Source organism: Chiloscyllium plagiosum, chromosome 23, assembly GCF_004010195.1.
Source record: "Chiloscyllium plagiosum isolate BGI_BamShark_2017 chromosome 23, ASM401019v2, whole genome shotgun sequence".
Lineage (NCBI taxonomy): Eukaryota > Metazoa > Chordata > Chondrichthyes > Orectolobiformes > Hemiscylliidae > Chiloscyllium > Chiloscyllium plagiosum.
The window spans coordinates 37677591-37693572 of NC_057732.1; the positions used below are offsets into that span (position 1 = coordinate 37677591).

A 15982-nucleotide genomic window follows, 5' to 3' on the forward strand; every position below is an offset into this window, starting at 1 on the left:
GAAGCCCTCATAGGCCCAAGGGTAAGTTGGTCTCCCAACTCCTTGACCGACCACTGGAAAACAGGGGGCAGATCGGGGCAAGTGATGGACTAGGTGAAAGTGAGGACTGCAGATTCTGGAGATTAGAGCCGAGAATGTGGTGCTGGAAAAGCACAGCAGGCCAGACAGCATCCGAGGAGCAGGAGAATCGACGTTTCGGGCAAAAGCCCTTCATCAGAAAGTGATGGACTAGCCAGGTATTGCATTGCATGGGACCCCGTTTGCTGGGCTTTCAAACAAACTGCAGAGTATTGTACAATTCAAGGCAAAGTCTTCAATTCAGAAATAAATATGGTATTCACTGAGTCGTTAACGTGTGGAAGGAGTGCCAAAAGATCGTTCTGTTTATCTCTGTCTCATTCCTTGTATTTGCCTCCTTTCCTTTACGTACGAAATTTGAGGTTGGGAATCACTTCTGTTGGAGTATGGCTCCCCATGGTGCCCTTGCCATTCACTGAGTCATTTAAATTTCAATGAGGAGAAACAGACCATCCGACCGGTATCGATCTCTCGTTACTGCTGATTGTTTAATATATTGCAGCAATCTCACAGACTGGAAGCGGACATGATTATGGCGAGCGAGAGAGAAGGCAGGCAGAACACCGAGAGTGGGAGGGAGCTGTCGAATTAAAGTTAATTGATGCACTTCCCTCTGGACAAATGGGACTAAAATTTCAAAAATCAAATCACAGAAGATGACCCCTGTGCTGAGCGTGTGCAGACTGCAGCCACTGAGCAGCTTGTGGATTTTGATCCACTCATTGATGAGCAGCCAGAGGCAGAAAGCTGTTGAAGACAGATTTGAGTCAGTTTTGGGGACAGATCAACAATGTTGTGCTCAGGGATTGGTGTCCGGACCGTTGCTAATTACAATATTCATGAACTAGATGGTAATACTATCAGTCGTAAACTTGTGGAAAATTCCTTCAAGGTATGTGTGAAAGTTAAAGATGTGGATAATATTCATCCACGACACTCAGAACTCAATGAACTGAGATATTGGAGCCATCTTTACATATTTATGATTGGTCTTCCACAATGTCATCGAAGTCGAAAAGTGTGGCACTGCAAAAGCAGGTCAGGCAGCATCGGAATAGCAGGAAAATCGACGTTTCGGGCATAAGCCCCTCATGCTGTAGTCCTCGCTTTCTCCACAATGTTATCTAAGCCTGTTCTGCCGTTTACACCCCAGGCCGGTCAGGAGTTTTTTTTTCAGTTTCCTGTTAAGTAGCAGGAACAGAATTGCTTTTCTGGGTCCCCACAACGAATCCTTAGGATTCACTTCCCCACTTTGGGTAGTTAATCGCTTTCAACCATACAATTCGTGTCTCTACACTTACACATAAGCACTCTACGTGTTTCCATCGCTTTAAAATCTTCATAAAGACACCTTGTAGCAGAATCTGTATCTTCGTATAGTTACCCAATGCTGTCTCGGTATCTGTACATTTTGCAGCTATATTTGTATTTGCATTTGACACTGTATAACAATCTCTATATCTGCATATAAGTTATAGGGTATCTATATTCACATATAGACACCTTCTAACTGTCTGTTTGCCTAAATATTTATGTATTTACACCCTAAGTATTTATATCATTAGATTATATCTGAAGTGTGTGATAACCGGCATCTCCACATCATGGATTATATCTGAAATGAATACCAATATATCTGTCCCCAGGATCTACATGCCTGCGGAAAATTTGTAACCCGATCTGTTTCACACCCGCCATTTTCTTTTTAATTTTGCAGAATCCCCGTGTGGTGAAAACCTTTCAATTGGAAATCAAAGCTAGCAGTACCTGCTGTTCGCCAGAGGGAGGCAGGAGATACACATCAGTACTAGTCTTTGCTCCCCCATGGCTCTTCATTTGTTTCCTGCACTCTTTCTCACTTCAGCCCGTATGTCTCCCCGAGGGAAAATGACTTGTGAAATAAAAATCCCTCATAAACCATGAGAGAAACATAAAAGTAAGATCCCTCCAGTACAGCGAGGCCCCCTGAGAGTGCTCCATTCATCGCCAGTGATATGTTCAACTCCACTGAGACAAGTGAGCAGTGAACGAATTAACTAACCACGTACAAACCCAGAAACAGTACAAACCTACCTTAATCACAGCACACACACAGAGTAATAGGAACACAGGACTGATGAACTGCAATCTAATCAAATGTTTCACACATCAATATACATTAATGAGTTCCTAACTGTGACTCATAGCCTAGAACTCAGCAAGGCATTCAAATTCTTTATATATAGAATAACATTTACCCAGTAAGTGAGTTACAGGCTGCAATCTAATCAATGGATTCAGGTAGTTTATCAATCGAACAATAGATATCAGGATTTGAGCTAAAAGCTACCATCCAGTCAAGGGGTTCAGGTAGTTATCTATGGAATAACAGAAACCCTGGAGTGAGTTACAGACTGTAATATAATCAAGGAGCTTAAATGGTTTTTACATCTATATATTGTTGAGAGAAGAATAGATATTTAGAAATGTGTTACAGCTGCAACATATTCAAAGATTTTGGATGATCTATACCTACAATAGGAGATTGTCAGGTGTAAGTTATAATCTAGGGGTATAGGTATTGCCTCTGAGAAGATGGCAGTGAGTGGTTTGCTTGAACCATTACATTTTGTGTGATGAAGATGCTCCCTTAATGCTATTTGGGACGGAGTTCTAGGCTATTCCCCTAGTAATAAAGACAGAATAACACATGGAATCTGTTTGTACAAATATTGTTTCACACAACAGGAAGGTGTTTACGCACCCTGCAGATTGAACACCAAGATGTGATTTAAATTTTTCAGTTTAATTTCAATTGATGATTTTTACACTTTCCAAATTCCAATGAAGAAATAACAGAAAAATTACGATATGTCTTCTGTTTTCCTTGTGGAGTATATTAGAGGCCTTCTTATTTTCATGACTCCAACATTTGGCTTAGACTTTGATTTTCATATCTTCTCCTACTTTCTTTGACAGACAATGGAATGAATTACAGTAGAATTGATAGATTTAAAGGCTACAGCACCAGAAATCCTTTCTGCTAACCTTATTCTTATATAAACAGATGGGGAGGGTGGTGGTACATGTAAGAGGGTTTGATGAGCTTCCACAACACAATAGGGGAAAGGGGCCACCTTATTCAACAGATTGGAATTTTCCATTGAATACTACCTTAGCATTCAGAGTTGGAGTCCTGGCTTCCACATGCTGGGACTTTCTGGAGTGAACTTTGAACCCTGTATTTTCAGCGTCTCACTGAGACACACACCGGATCTGCCCACTTTCTTAAAGAACACTCTGGTTAAACCATTGAAACCAACTCCTGGTCCATTCCATTCTTGCTTAATTGGTTATGAATTTATGTCTACTAAGAGTTGTCTTGAACTTCATAAAGCACTTCCTTGGAATCAAACTAGATGCTGTATACTAGACTTCCTTAATCTTAGTGACTTCAGCAAAAAAAACCTTGAGCCAATTTTTAGGAAGTGTACTCGCACCTTGGGGAGGGAGCAAACAGATTTAAGAGAATGGTACTAATGACACTTAAGTTATACTGGGAACATTTCCTTGGAGTGGAAAATGCTATGAGGAGATTTAATAGATTTAATGTTTATAATTAGGAGAGACTTTTGTTAAACAGAATGGAGAAACAGTTTCCAATGGCGAAGGAACCAGAAGACGGTTGGTTTGTGGGCACAGAAATGCTGGGGTAACAGGGGGGATGGATTAAGGAGAACTGTTTTATTCACCCAAGTTGTTACAATCTGGAATACCCTGCCTAATAGGGTGGTGAAAGTAACTTTCAAAAGAAAATTAGCTATTATAAAAGAAAACAAGTAGCCTATGAAGAAAGAGCTGGAAACTGGGACTAATTGGAAGATTCTTCCAGTGAGTGGGCACAAAATCAATGGGCCAAATAGCTTCTTTCTTGCTCTGTGATTTTACAATTATATAAGCTTTGAGAATGTCTGAGCCTCCTAAAGTCAAGCTGAGTATTATTTTGTTACAATATCATACAAAGAGAAGATGATGGTGACTGACAATGTTTACTAGTCTCAGTTGTATCACTCGAGGCAAACAGAAATCCAGCACAGGCTCAGTCGTTATCACTGCTACCTCACAGCACCAGGGTCCCAAGTTTGATTCCAGCCTTGGGTGACTGTCTGTGTGGAGTTTGCACTTTCTCCCTGTGTCTGCATGGGTTTCCTCCCACAGTCCAAAGATGTGCAGGTCAGGTGAATTGGCCATGCTAAATGGCCCATAGTGTTTGGTGCATTAGTCAGAGGGAAATGGATCTGGGTGGGTTACTCTTTAGAAGGCCAGTTTGGACTGGTTAGGCTGAATGGCCTGTTTCCACATTGTAGGTAATCTAATCTTCAGGGAGAGAGTGGAAAGTGTCAGCAATTTACATTACCTGCCACAATCTATCTGATATTTTACTGCAGTGAACCAAGGACTCATATAGCAGATGTTCGTTCTTCATGGCTAACACCTGAACAACACTGTTGTATTAAAAGGATTAAATTAGACTATAATGTACTGATGCTTAAACTCTAGTATTTGTTATAAATTCTTTCTCTTCCAAATTTTTAAATATTCATTCATGGAATGTGGGCATCGCTGGGTAGGGCAGCATTAATTGCCCGTCTTAGGTTGCCTTTAAGAAGGTGTCTTCTTGTACCACTATAGTCCATGTGCTGTAGGTAGACCCATACTGCTGTTAGGGAGGGAATTCCAGGATTTGACCCAACAACTCTGAATGAATGGCAATATATTTCCAAATCAGGATGGTGACTGGTTTGAAGGTGAGCTTGCAGGGGTGGTGTTCCCATGTATCTACTGTTGTTGACCTTCGAGATGCAAATGGTGCTGGGTTTGGAATACGCTGTCTAAGGAGTCTTAGTGATTTTGAGCAGTGTATCTTATAGATGGTGCACATCAATGCCACTGATCATTGGTGGTGGAGCAAGTGGATGTGTTGCCAATGGGCTGTTTTGTCCAAATGGTGTCAAGCTTCATGCCTGTTGTTGGAGCTGCACTCAGGCAATAAAGTGATAGTATTTCATCACACGCATTAGCCTTGTAGATTGTGGATAGTCTTTGAGGAATACTAAAGTGAGTTACTTGCTGAAGTATCCCTCGCCTCTGATCTGCTGTTGTAGCCATTATATTTGTATGGCTGGTCCAGTTCAGTTTCTGGTCCATGGTGACTCCAGGATGTCAATGGTGGGTAATTCAGCAATGTTAATTTCATTGAACATTAAATGGTGACGGTCAGATGCTCTTTTGTTTCCTACGCTTGTGTGGCACAAATGTTAGTTGCCACTTATCATCCCAAACCTGGACGTTGCTCATTTCTTGCTGCATATGGACACAAACTGCTTCTGTATCTGAGGCATTGCTGACTGGTGCTAAACCTTGTGCAATCATCCCACTATGTGTCTCAGAGGGAAGGTCATTGATGAAGCATCTGAAGATGTCTGGGCCCAGGCCACTATTCTGAGCAACCTCTGCAGTGATGTCCTTGGACTTAGGGATTGACCTTCAACAACCACAGTCATCTTCTTTTGGGCTAGGTATGACTCCAACAAACAGAATTTTCCACATGTGCGCATTGAATCCAGTTTTACCATACTTATTCAAATGATGCCTCGGTGTCAAGGGCAGTCAGTCTCATTTCACCTTTGGAGTTCTGTTATTTTGTTCATGTGGCCAGCAGCTGTGTGACCCTGGCAGAACTCAAACTGAGCATCAGTGAATGTGTTATCACTTTACAATTGCCACTTGATAGCACTGTCCACACTCATCCACATCAACCATTTGATAATCAAGAGTAGATTGATAGGGCCATAATGGAACTGGTTGAATTTGTCCTACTTTTTTTCTGTTTACAAGATGTACTTGGGAATTTTCCACATTGCTGGGTAGCACTGGTGTTGTAACTTTACTGGAACACATTTTTTAAAAGTGTGGCTAGTTCTGCAGCACACCTACAGAACCATTGCCAGAAGTTATCAAGGGCCAGATAGATTTAGTAGTATCCAATACTTATAGTCATCTTTTTGATATCACATGAAATAAAATGAATTGACTGAAGAATGGCAGCTGTGGTAAGACCTCTGGAGGACATTAAAATGCATCATCTATTTGAGACTTCTGACTGAATATGGATGCACATACTTCAGCCTTATATTTTCACTGATGTCTTCGTCTCCCCATCATTGCTATTGGGAATATTTGTGGAGCATTCTTCTCCTCTTAATTGTTTCACTGTCCACACCATTCAAAATTGGATGTGACAAAACTGCAGTGTATGATCTGGTCTGTTGATTGTGGGATCATTTAGCCCTATTTATTGTATGCTACTTCTGCTATTTGGCGTGCATGCGATCCTGTGTTGTAACTTCACCATGTTGACATCTCATTTTTAGGTATGCCTGGTGCTGCTCCTGACATTATCTCCTGCACTTTTCATTGAACTAAGATTTATCCCCTGGCTTGATGTTAATGGTCTAGATTAGAGTGGTGCTGGAAAAGCACAACACGTCAGGCAGCATCCAAGGAGCAGGAAAATCAACGTTTCAGGCAAAAGCCTTTCATCAGGAATGGTATTGGTGGCGAGGGATACACTGGGCCATGAGGTTAAAATTGTTTGAGAGTATGATTCTATTACTGCTGATAGCTCACAGCATCTCATGGATGATTAGTGTTGCATTCGCTAGATCTGTTTGAAGTTTATCCCATTTAGCAAAGTGATCATGCCACATGAGAAAAGAGTATATCCTCAGCATCAAGATGAGCTTGGTCTCGACAATGACAGTGGTCACGTTTACCAATGGTGTCATGAACACATGCATCTGCAACAGGTTGATTAGTCAGGTTGCGGTCAAGCGGGTTTAACCCTCTTGTTGCTGGGCCAGTATGTCCTTTGGGACTCGGCCAGTTCAGTCAGTAGCAGTGCTACCAGCTGCACATTCTGTGTCCTTGCCACCTTCAATGGTTCCTCCCGGCAATGTTCAAATGAAGGAGTATTATCAGCTGAAGTGGGTTTGGATGTGTAGCTGGTAAACAGGAGGAGGATTCCTTGCACATGTTCGATCTGATGCCATGAAACATTAGAAGTTCAGAGTCAATGTTGAGATCTGACAGAGCTACAGCCTCCCTGTACACTACTGTGCTGCCACTTCAGTCCCACTGACAAGGCAAACCCAAAGATGGTCATGGAGGTGTCTAGATTATTGCCTATAAGATGTGATTCAATGAGTATGTTGCTTGACTAATTCCCTGAGACATTTCTCATGAAGTTGACACAAGCTCCCAGATGTTAATAAGGAGGACTTTGCAGAGTTCACAGGGATGAATTTGGCATCACAATTTTTGATGGTTAGGTCAATGCTGGGTAGTCCATTCATTTCAATCCTTTCTTTAGGCTTTGATGCAACTGAGTGTCTTGCTAGGTCATTCCAGAGAGTAGGTAAGAGTCAGTTGGACAGTTGTAATGTGAAGCAGAGCAAGTAAAGCTGATAGATTTCCTTCCCTAAAGGACCTTATAATGAATCAGTTCGGTTTGTATGACAATCAACAGACAGTTGCCATAAGGCTAATTTTTAGTCCCAGATAGTTTTAAAAAACTGAATTCAATTTTTTATCTTTTTGCCTGGTGCAATTCAAACATAAGTCCCCAGAACACTAGCACATGACCATGACACACTCTCTTCCCCTCGTTTACATCCAAATCCCTTTTGAAAGTTACCATTAAGTTAACCTTCAACATCATTTCAGGTACAGTGGTGCTTTCTAGATTGTAATATATCACTAAAAACAGATTCAGAAAAAAGGACTGTATATTTGAAATAGAAAATTTTGCACATCTCTGAAGAAAAGGCAGGAATGTGAAATTAATTTGATAGCTCTTTCAAAGAGTCTTTGGGGTTCCCTTCAGTGCTGTAATAAGCGTCTTCATTTAAACCCTTGACTCTCACCTGACAGGATCCAAAGCTAACTCCTCTGAAGAAATGAAAATCAGATTTTTATTTTGTTATTGTTGATTGGCTTGAGCAATGAAAAGACACTGTGCAATTTAACTGTTCAATAGGGCAACAAATAAATATATTTATTGATCCAAATCACAAAAAATAACAAAGATCACTAATATTAGTGGAAGATCCTGTAAATATTGGAAAATATCGCAGAAGCAACTGAAAACAACCACATATTTTCTACACAGGTATGTTTTTCAATTTTTTGTAAATCACTTGAAGGGGATTAAGAAACATTTTGCTGTCTCAGTACAGGACAGCATGTTGTGTTTTGACAGTGGGAACTGCTGGAGTTAAATCCAAAATCAAAGGTAAGTATATTCAGAACAAGTGAAATGGTTCTCAAATTGCTGGCACTAGCTCAGGTGGCATTTTCTCCACAAAAAGTTTGTATGCAGTTAACTTATAGTCATAACTTCAGTGATGGAACTGTTAACCCTTTCCAACATCCTTCACCTTTCCCCTCTTCCGACATTTTATGTGTTCTTAAAACCAAGGTTCAGTTTCCTGATAGACCATGGTGTTCTCTTACTCAAAGGGAAATGTGAGACATTTGATTAATACAAAAATAGGCATAATTGTATCCTGTAACACAATGCAAGAGATTTAAAAAATTTGGAGTAGGGGAGTGGCCATACGAGTTAGGAAGAAACTTCCATTTAAGTTGATAGAGTGTATTAAAGACACGCATGGGAGATTCGTAATCGTTAAAGCTTTGATAAATGGGGAAGAATACAGAATCTTAAATGTTTATTGTCACGGGCCCACCCCCTCAAGTTTTCCTGGTAGACCCACTTTCTAAACTGGTTAGTCTTGCATCTCAGCATATTATCATGGGAGGGGATTTTAATTGTCTAATGGATCCTACGGTAGACAGATTGCCCAAAGGCCCCATGATATCTTCTTCACGATCTAAGCAATTAAGGGATTTGTGTGTTGAACTAGGACGAGTACATGTTTGGAGGTGCCTTAACCCTACCGGCAGGGATCTTTCCCCAATCTGCACAAATGTCATACCAGGATTGATCTCTTTTTGACTCCCACAGAGCATCTGGGCTTGGTGGTGTTAAGTACAATTGGCAACACTACTATCTTTGATCATAATGGTCAAGAGTAAGGATACTATGGTAGGTTTGAGGCACTGGTGACTGGACCCTTTCATCCTTAAGGATAGTAGGTTTACTAAATGCTTCTCCACTGACTTCAGGGCTTTTTTAGACATCAATTCAGGCTTGGCCAGTAATCCATTCATTGTCTGGGAAACTGCTAAAGCTTATGCTGGGGGGTTAGTTATTTCCTAATCTGCCAGTAAGAAGTGGCAGAAGGGTGAGCAGCAACGCTTGCTCGAAACACGGCTAAGGGCAGCCGAAAGGCATACTTTGACAGGCCTTCACGAGCTAAATTACAGAGGATCACAGCTAAGAAGGAGCTTACATTTACAAAACAAAGGTTGTTGGAGCATGGAGAAAAAGTGGGCAAGTACTTAGCATATCTTGCCCGGAAAAGGAGTGCTCTCCAAGCTGTCACCTCGATCAGGGAAGAGACTGGAAATTTAACCCGTGATTCTAAAAGGATTAACACGCATTTTGGACTTTTTACTCCAAACTATACCAATCTGAAAGGTGGGAGGATGGGCGGGCTAGGTTGGAGTATTTCCCAGATGTGACCCCCGAATAAAAGTCTCTCCTAAATGTCAGTGCAAGAGGCTGTGAGGCAGCTCCAGAATGGAAAGGCACCTGCTTCTGACAGACTTACCAGTGAATTTTATAAGGAATCTATAAACATAATTTGAGGACCGATGTTTAGTATGTTTAACAATTCACACAGTCATGGCCTCCTCCCACCATCTTTAAGGGAGGCAAACATCTCTCTTATCCTTAGAAAAATAAGGCCCCGGAGGACATCTGACTCCTGAATTTCGATTTTAAGACTACAAACTGTGCTGCCCTCCGTCATTAAGGAGGATCAGACGGGTTTTATAAAAGATCGCAGATTGTCTAATAATGTCAGGAAGCTACTTAATATGATCCAAGTATGTCAACAATGATGGATACAGGGATTAGTGATCTCTCTAAATGCAGAGAAGGAATTTGACCAGGTCGAGTGGCCATATCTTTTTTATATTTTAAAGCGGTTTGGCTTGGATGAGGTCTTTATCAGATGGTAAAGGTTCTTTATAATGACCCTCTTGCCGCAGTTCTCACCAATGGTGCGTGGTCAAGCAATTTTAATATTCTTAGGGACAATTGACAGGGCTGTCCCTTATCACCATTCCTTTTTGCATTGGTAATTGAACCGCTGGCGGAGGCAATACGTAGGGATCCCAATGTATCTGTTCCAGAACTGGGGACAAAGCCACATAAGATTGCATTGTATACTGATGTTCTTGTCTTTTTATCAAACCCAACAGTTTTGGTGCCTCCTCTGATACAATGCATTAACACGTTTGGCGGCATTTCAGTTTACAAGATTAACTTTACAAAATTGGAGGCTACGCCCTTGAGTGGTCTCCCAAAAATGCTTGGTCCTGAGGACGAATCTTGATTTCCCTTTAAAGGTCACAGGAGGCTTTTCTCTACTTAGGTATTTTCATTACTTCCATCTTTGCTCAAATTTTAAAACCAATTTTGCCCATTTATTCAACAGAAACAAACAAGGCCTTAAATGATAGGAGGCGCTTCTGATCTATTGGTTAGGTCGGATCGCCCTCATTAAAATGAACATTTGCTGTTCCCTATGTGAATGCTTCCTTTGATCTTCACTAAGCAAACATTTAGGAGATTAAACAGCTGGCTCGGTTCTTTCAACTGGTGTTGCAAGTGACCCTTTATTAAACTAACTAAATTACAGCTACCCCACAGACTGGGAGGAGTAGACCGAGCGGATATTAAAAATGATCAATTAAGTTCGTTGCTATCTTACGTGAATGACTGGGCTTGGAGGACCCTCTCTCACTATGGTTAGATATCAAAGCTTCTCAGACAAGATGCACCCTTACTAGCTTACCGTTCTTGGACAAAATGAGGACAATTGAGGAATATTGCCAGAACCCAATCGTTACTAATACTGTTAAAGCATGGAGGGCAATACGTCAGAGGGCAATGTTGCCAAAACATCATTTTTTACACCCATAGTTGGTATGCCGGGTTTTCAGCCAGGGATGATGGATTTGGGATTTAAACTATGGGCAGCCAGGGGTGTGTCTTGCCTGGATGATGTATTCAAGGGAGACATACTGATGTCTTTGGACCAGTTGGCTCAGAAATATGAGTTGCCCAGTAGAGACATCTTCCGTTTTTTTCAAATTAGAAATTTTATACAAAAAGAGACCCCATTTCTAACTGATTCTTATAGATTTGACACGGAGAAGAGGGTGCTGAGTGCTGAGAACACACTTTCTGTCAGCAATCTCTAACACCTGTTGGAAGAGGACCCCTCAGACGAGTCCAAGCAGTTCTGTAAGGTATGGGAGAGGGAGCCGGACGTTGAGATCACCTCTGAAACATGGGAGAATATCTGGGAAATGCAAGGAGGATCTCGATTTGCAACAGGACCCATGCATTGCAATTGAAAATCCTCCACAGGGTCCACTTGGCTCCAGATCACCTGTGGAAATTTATGTTGCAGTATCTCCAATATGCCCCCAATGCAAAATGAGTACGGGTATGCTCACTCATTGTCTCTGATCCTGCCATAGGCTACGGGCATACTGGAGCGCTGTGGTAGATGAAATAGAGAAGGTCTTGGAGATGGATAGGTATCTCTTCTTGGCCTAGTTAACTTAATTCCATTACACATCCCTTTGGACTTTATTACTAGTATGGTGCACCATAAAACTGAGAATTTTTATAAGATGTGGCAGCCCTTTTTGGACTACTCGTGTACAGAATTGTCTGCCATACTAATAATTTATATAGTGTGCCAAGTGGGCTGAGATAAAAGGTAGGGGGGAGGGAATTTGGGTGAAGAAGGGCTTATGCCCGAAACTTCGATTCTCCTGCTCCTCGGATGCTGCCTGGCCTGCTGTATTTTTCCTGCACCACATTTTTCAACTCTGGTGCTCCAGCATCTGCATCCTCACTTTCTCCTAATAATTTATATAGCCATGACGATTCTGTTTAAGGAATTGGGTATCCAGAGAGGAAGAATTATGAACAAATGAATATGTACAAATGTATGCTCTTGATGGGCGAGGGCTCTTACTGTGTTTCGCTGAGCTGTGTTATTATTATTGTCATGAGTTAATAGTTAGTTATTAGTTATTATTGATCTATTTATGTAACATTTCTATTGTTTTGAATTATTTTGTTTTATATTTGTTGTAATATCCAAAAAGTCTTTTCTTTCAATAAAAAAAAATGACTTGGAGAATTCAATGAGATTTGGAGAACTAAATTAGGAGCTTCCACATTCTACCTTGTAAAGAGATGTATAAAAGTTCAATGAGATAACTGATTGATATAGCAGACACTCTCCTCAGATTACAGCCAGTATATATCAATGGGCAGCCTATGGAGAGCTAAATTCACGAAGTGATACAATCACTAAGAAGTGTTCCAACTCCCAAGGTTAATATTCTTCAATGTGAATAATGCAAAGTTCATCCAAAAGAGTAAGTTTCAAAACTACTAAAGTGGAGCATAAAATGAAGAACTAGGGTTCAACTTTTTTGCAGGGATTCTGCTATATACAATGGTTCTGAAAGGGTTAATATTGGAAACTACATTAAAGTCTACCCAATTTGAAGATGTTGTACTCGCTTCAGTTGGAATAAAGTAGAACATCTTAGGAGCTCATGGACATCTAAATCCGTAGATCTTCTCCTGGTCTCAGTAATAATATCTCACAAAATAATGTCACTTCTATCTAAATTGTATCATGCAATAATTACATCCTTTTCACAGAAGAGGCTCTTTTTGTTAAGACTCAAAAACAGTTAATCATCTACCACTGTAAACCATTTAGACTTCTCGACACAGTCAAAGGGAAGGGGAATGATAGCAGAATCCTTATGCCCATAAACACCACATGGTGATCAGCAGCAGACATCACTGTTTAATATCAGAATTAACGATTAACAATCCATTGGGCTCAGTTGAAGAAAGTTCTGGAAGACCATATGAGTTTACAGCTTTTACAGATTTTACTACTACTTTCAGGTATATTCTAATCAATCCGTTCAGAGGTGTGATTTCGGATCTCTGGAGCAGGTGGGACTTGAACCCAGGATTCCTTGCTAAGAGGTACGGATGCTCCTATATACTACAGGAGCCCTCTTTATCACTTTAAGCTTGTGATTTTTTTTCTTCCCAATTTCCTTGAATGGCTTTGCTTATTTTCTAATCAACGAATTCAGAGATGTTATTATACAGCTCTGGAGCAGTGGGACTTGAACATAGAGCTCTTTTCAACATTTTAAGAATTACACACAAACAATCAACAGCTAGAAGTGCTTGAATAAACAAGCCATCAGCAGAAACTCATGAGAAGACCAACGGTGAGATTCAGCACTCTCGTCTTTACTTCAGACCAGTAAAGAAATGTCAAAAATGTAGTGTGGGTTAAAAAGAGCTTAAAAACAATTCTTTTAGAAAGTTACAGATTCCATTCTAAAACAATGATCTATAGGAGCATTCCTTGTTATATGTTTGGCTAGGAAGTAAATTTATCAGAGTTTTGTGTATACAGTTAAAAATTCCTGTTAGGCTAGGGAGGAAAAAACCTTCAAATTAATGGCCCAATTACAGAGTTAGCAGACTAGAAATAAAATGAAAAGGAAATTTGAGCAGCATTGAGATACTGCAGAACTTAAAAGCTTTAAAGTAAGAAGAACAAATCATTATGTTTTGAAGATATGGCCGCAGAAATAATATTATCTACAAGATTTAATATCACAGATGGGTCAAATAGAACACAGGATTATGCATCTTGGAGCAAATAGTTCCTAAGATGAAGAAATACTTCAAATATAAATACTAAATCACAAGCTAAACAACTAAATACATGATCGCATTGAATGGGACGTATACCTGATAACATTATAACACAACAAAACATTAACAGAAGGCAGAATTACTGTGGAATAAGTACTATTAGCTTATAACAATTATTTTAATCTGAGATCAAACACAATTCCTTAGACATCAAGATTTTAACAGAAGAAATCCGCATCAAGGGGAATTTGTAGATAATTTCATTAATGATCGCTATAGATTGTTGGAAAAATTCGTTGAGCTTTGAAATCAAAATTCATTAGAGACAAAATTGCTGATGGAATTACTCATGAGTCTTTGTCAAATTTATTACAATACAAAGAATATCTGACATTGGAGTAAGCAATTCACATCACATTGGAAGAAGAAACCAGGAAGAAACAGACAAACCCTGAGTGGAGAGGATAACCCTATCATAGGCGGTCGACACTGCTATCTACTTCATAAAGAATAAATACTCTAAAGAACTATTCAACAAACCAATATAATGAAGAGTTCAAGTAGCAGATACTATGAATTAGTGTCAACACTGTAAAACAAAAGGCCTTACAAGCACAAAGAGTGCTCCGCTATGACTCCAAAATGCCACATTTGTAAAACTATAGGTCACTTCCGGACAATGTGCAGAAATAGGATACAATTTCAAACCAGCAAGAAGTTAAATGCCTACTCATATAAAGACATTATTGTGATAAATGTTATTGTGCGGCTTGGATTCATGTCAGAACCTCAAAAAGAAAAATTGAGATTATTGATCAGCGTAAGAGAATTGTTTCATATTATCAACAGGAAGGAAATCTCTCACTATACAGGACTTAGGGAAATGTTTTTATTCCTAGAATCACTGAAAAACATTCAGATGACAGAAATCAGCAAAATCTGCCAGCAGAAGCAAATGCTGACAAGAAGTATGCACAGTACAACCCACTTTAGCTCACTGAGGAATTTGAAGTTGTCAAAACTATCTGTAAAACAAACTATTATTGTGGATTTTAATTTGATGTGAGGTAATGAGATGCCAGAAGAGGAACGTTTCAGTTCTTCATCTTCCAAAGCAGAATTATTAGTACGAGTGACAGAGATAATACTAAATAAGCAGCAATCCTCAAAGCCACGACTGCGGGTAGAAACTTTTCCAGTGCACCAATATAACACCCAGAGAGGGTGAATTAAGGTGTCTAACCTAATCAACAAGTTCAAGTCAAGAATCTATGCATTTAAACACAGATTTATCAGCAAATAGAGAATAAAAGTATGTTTGAAGAAAGTGAAGATGAGTTACATATGACTCCAGAAAAGCAAGATCCATGCACACAGATTCAGAACGTGGTCAAAAAGAAGAAATTACCTTGCTCAAAAAACCAGTATACTACAAACAACAAGATATCTATTTCCACCAATCACCTGCTTTCCTCAATGGAAATTTATGAGATTTTAGTTGTCAGAATGGTCTGCTAGGCCCAGCCATCTTCAGTTGCTTCATCAATGACCTTCCCTTCATCACAAGGTCAGAAGTGGGCATGTTTACCAATGATTGCATAATGTTCAGCACTATTCGTGATGTCTAAAGGAGTCCATGTTCAAATGCAACAAGATCTGGACACTATCAGGCTTGGGTTGACAAGTGGCAAGAAACATTCATGCCACACAAATGCCAGGAAATCATCATCTTCAGTTACTGCTCCTTGATATTCAATCATGTTACCATTACTGAATCCCCCGCTGTGAACATCCTGGGGTTACTATTGACCAAACACTCATTTTTGCCATATAAACACAGCAGCTACAAGAGTAGATCAGAAACTGTGAATACTACAGTGAGTAACTCACCTCCTGAATCCTCAATGCCTGTCCAAGGCACACGAGAGGAAAGTGATGGAATACTCCCAA

At 40.0% G+C, this 15982-nt stretch overlaps 1 long non-coding RNA gene across 1 annotated transcript; it reads left to right on the forward strand.

The window, feature by feature from the left end:
- The first annotated feature begins 431 nt into the window (after nt 1-431).
- On the forward strand, nt 432-1901 carry LOC122561510. Its single transcript, XR_006315021.1, has 2 exons — nt 432-970; nt 1796-1901. It is a non-coding gene; the product is annotated as an uncharacterized LOC122561510 (long non-coding RNA).
- The last annotated feature ends 14081 nt before the right edge of the window (nt 1902-15982 follow it).